Source organism: Apis dorsata, unplaced genomic scaffold, assembly GCF_000469605.1.
Source record: "Apis dorsata unplaced genomic scaffold, Apis dorsata 1.3 scaffold_88, whole genome shotgun sequence".
NCBI classification, from domain to species: Eukaryota; Metazoa; Arthropoda; class Insecta; order Hymenoptera; family Apidae; genus Apis; species Apis dorsata.
The window spans coordinates 158,818-162,804 of NW_006263386.1; the positions used below are offsets into that span (position 1 = coordinate 158,818).

Below are 3,987 nucleotides of genomic sequence, written 5' to 3' on the forward strand. Positions count from 1 at the left end.
GGCTATTCTGTGTTTTATGTAATAGTTGAATATTATCTCTATTCAGAGTTTTTTTCTTTCTCATTGTTCTTTCTTTCTTTTTTCTTTCTTTAAAATGATTGAATCTGAATTTGTGATATGTATGCATTTCTTAATGTTATTTTATCATTATATCACAATTAGAATTTTTAATGAAATTTTCTAATAAATTTTGTTCACAGGCTGGCCGTAGGTGTGTGACAAGCAGTAAGGACATTCGATTTTCGAACACGTGCACCAATGGGTGAGTGTAATATTTTCTGAATATCTGATAATAAAACTATAATTTCTTGAAACTATATATATAATAATATTTTTAAGTTGAATCGAATTATACATATATGCAAGAAAATACAAGGAAGTATCGAAAATTATAATTATTAATACAGAAAATTGGATGATATTTAAATTATAAATATGCACGAATATCGTGCATAAGAAATATTAAAAAATTTCCAAACGCATATCGATAAAGATCGACACCCCCGCCTCAGTCAGCCACAATTTTCTCTCTCTTCACTCCGTTATCCAAATCCTTCCAACCATCCTGCCCAACTTAAAAATCCTTTGTCCCCTTCTATATACCGGAATTTCCAGTATATATAATAATAACGGATTCACGGACCCTTTCCATCCCTTTGAAGCATACCATCAATCCAAGAACCAAGAAGAGAATGGGGATGCAATATTATTCAAAATCACGAAAATCTCCGATGGAATTTCCTTATTTTCTCCTCTATTCAACCCCCGTAGATGCATATCTTACGATGGATTCAATGGGTCCACCGTACGGGGTTAACCGTTGTTTGCTCTTCCCCACCCCCGCCTATCCTTCCTCCTTATGGATCCAGGTAAAAAGGGTCAAACCTTTTCGACAAAGGTGCACACGTGCACAAGTATACGTGTGGATACCTCTCTATTGGATAGGGGAGAAGAAACGGGGTAGAAAGAAGAAGAATTTTTCTTCTGTGTTCCCCGCTTCTTCAAGGGGTTGCTCCTCTTTCGTATGGAAAGACACGGTGAAACGCGACCAATCGGTTGTTCGCGGCAGAAGAAAATACGATTTTTTCGCAGCTGTCATGGCATGTGCGATGGCAGTAGCCTTTCTTTCGCTTCGTTTTTGGAAAGGGCCAGGTGTGATTACGTGTCGTAAAAGTGTTTGGGACGATTGATTTTTTTTTTTTTTTTTTTTTTGTAGGAATTTTCGCGTTTTATTAATTTTTCCTTTTTTTTCTTTGGAGGCTTTTTCGCGGTGCACTTGTTGCAGTGAACTTGTGCTTGGAACGGTTTCTTTTGTGGCTTGGTAACCCTTTCACAGGTGAACCCTTTCCCTGGCTATTGTTATCCAGCTTCCGCTAACCCTTTTGGTACATGGCCAGGTAGAAAAAGAAAGGTTGGAAATTTGGGTTAGGAGATTGGTTTGGCCAGGTTAATGTTATTAACGGGATGAGAGACGTAATATTACGTTTCGTTTCTATGTCTTTTTTTTCTTTTTAATTGTTCGATTCTATTGTGTGAATTTCTTTATTGTTCTGTTGAGTTAGTTTGTAATTCGTTTATTTTGAAAAATAGATAGATAAAACCATGAGCTTGTTATTCATTTTCATAATATATCATTAAAGTGAATATTTTACCAAAAGTAGAAATTTTAATAACTGCAAATTAATATAAAAATAGAATATATAAATTCTTCTATCTATTATACAATTCTTGAAATATTTAATCTTCACTATTTTATCTTCATTCTACGTTCATGCTTAATAAATAAATAAAAAAGAGAAAGAAGAAAAACTTACAATTTTACCCAACACATTGCACCACAAAAGAAATAACCCCTGCGCAAGTTCGAACGCGTTTCTTTTAACAGCCGCCTCTGAATGCGGAAGATGTTGCAAAAGGGAAAAGGCCCCGTTTCGAATCGACCTGCTTTTCATCATGCGCAGGTAACGCGCACAATTCACTTTTTAACTGCCCCCTGCTCCCAGAGAAACGTGTTCGGACTTGCTTCTCCGGAATAATAAAAAAAAAAAAAAAAAAAAAAAAAAAAAAAAAAAAAAGAAACGACTGTTTAACTTCCGAGATAGCAATCCAAACCGTCTCACCCACTAACCCAGTTTGCCCGTTTTTTTTACCCTTTTACCAGCTGCGCTGATTCAGGGTGGATTACATTATCGACGATTCGTTTACACACGTTCGCTTTACGATGAGTAGATAAAAAAGGAAAGAGAAATCATCGTGGAAATTGCGACGAATGAATTACTTTACGTATTTATTTTATAGTAAGTGACGTTTTTTTAATGGGTTTTTTCTTTTATGCTCGACGATTGAATTGATGAAGTGTTACATTTATGTTAATTTTACGACCTTAAAGAACCTTTGAATTTTTGGTATTTTATTGAGTAGGGAAGGAGATACTTATGTTACGTGTACAGGTGTTTGATATATATTTATGGCGTATTTGCGCGAACGTTTTATGACGGTTTCAATGGGGATTTATTGAGCGTGAGGGGAAATGGCATGTATGTATGGTAACCTAAATTGTGTGTTTTATAGGTTTGTCAGATGCGAAATGATGATGAGTGCAACTTGTCGAGTTAATATTCCGTAAATATGATTTGTAAAATTACATGTATTGATAAATGAATTATTTAAAATAGAATTACAAAATTAAATATTGAATATTTCATCTTAATACAAATGTATGAGATATAATAATAATGTTCATAAAGAGACACATCATATCTAAAATATATATTATTGAAGGAATAAAAATTTGATTAAGGTACAGTGAAAAAATTAATAGAAAAAGAGACGGTTTCTTTTCTATTTCTCGAACGAGAAGAAAGAGATTTGTGAAAGGAAAAACGGGCAAGTTGAGACACGTTTATCTATTATGCGCATTGAAAATCTACTTTTCGCGCTGAATTACGTAAAGTCGGGGCATTGGGAAGAAAGAACTCGGAGCAGCTGCCTCCTGGTGCAGGTTTGAACCTGCACAAACTTGCATCGACCTGCATCAACCTGCATCGACGATTCTGTCTTTCTTTTTTTCGATGCAACGAGTGTATCAAGAATGTATGTTACGATTAAACAAAAAGTTAATATGCAAAATTATTCTTTAATTATTAACGATCCAATAAATAAATAAACATATATTTTTTTTCACATATTCTAAATTTTATCGATTAAAGTGAAAAAAAAAACAATACATGCATCGATAGAATTATATCTAGCCATAAATATAATTTTATAAATAATTGTCAATTTTTTTTAATTTAAAATATATTTTCTTCACATAGGACTAAAATTAATAAAAATTTGATCAATGTATTATTATAATTAATTCCTCTTCACAACGTAAAAGTTAATTATTCAGTAAATAAATAATATATTTTTTTTTTTACTAAAAAGGTCTCAAGTAAATTAATAAAATTAAAAAAAAGAATTTTCTCTTTCTCTTGAAAAAATTTGATCAAAGAGATTTTATTATATATCCTTTACCATCAGACATCACAAGAATTCTTCATCTTCTCATTTCTAGAGTGTTCAAAAAAGCATTTAACATTTCTTTAAGAATTTTCTCGACAAAACCAGTCACGTTTTCTTCGACTAAATACATAAAGCTCCATTTTTCGCGGTGGATTACGCCAGACCAAGGCGTCCAAAGGTAGCATTTCCAATCGATCTGCTTCTCTCAAAACGCAACTTCAGACCCCGCAACGTTCAATTCGCCACGAGACAGTTACAGAATGAAACGAGGAGCGTCGAAACTGGACGCACATAGATGGCACTAAATGGGTTGTCGTCCTGGAAAATCTTTTGCCACCCGAGGAAAGGATCTTACCGGATGCGAGGGTTTCACAGACCTGCCACGATGATTCAATAGCAGATCTAACGTGGGTGAGCGAAGGAATCTCGTGAAAAAAAAAAAAAAAAAAGGTTTTTAAAGGTTTTCTAACTCGCTCGCTT

At 33.8% G+C, this 3,987-nt stretch overlaps 1 protein-coding gene across 2 annotated transcripts in view; it reads left to right on the forward strand.

The window, feature by feature from the left end:
- Nucleotides 1-200: 200 nt before the first annotated feature.
- Nucleotides 201-3,987, forward strand: part of LOC102681230 (tubulin polyglutamylase TTLL4-like) — a 127,311-nt gene continuing 123,524 nt past the window's right edge. For both annotated transcript variants that reach the window (XM_031508484.1, XM_031508485.1), the window contains exon 1: nucleotides 201-262. The gene's annotated coding sequence lies outside the window, so the exon portion shown is untranslated. The remainder of the gene's footprint in view (nucleotides 263-3,987) is intronic.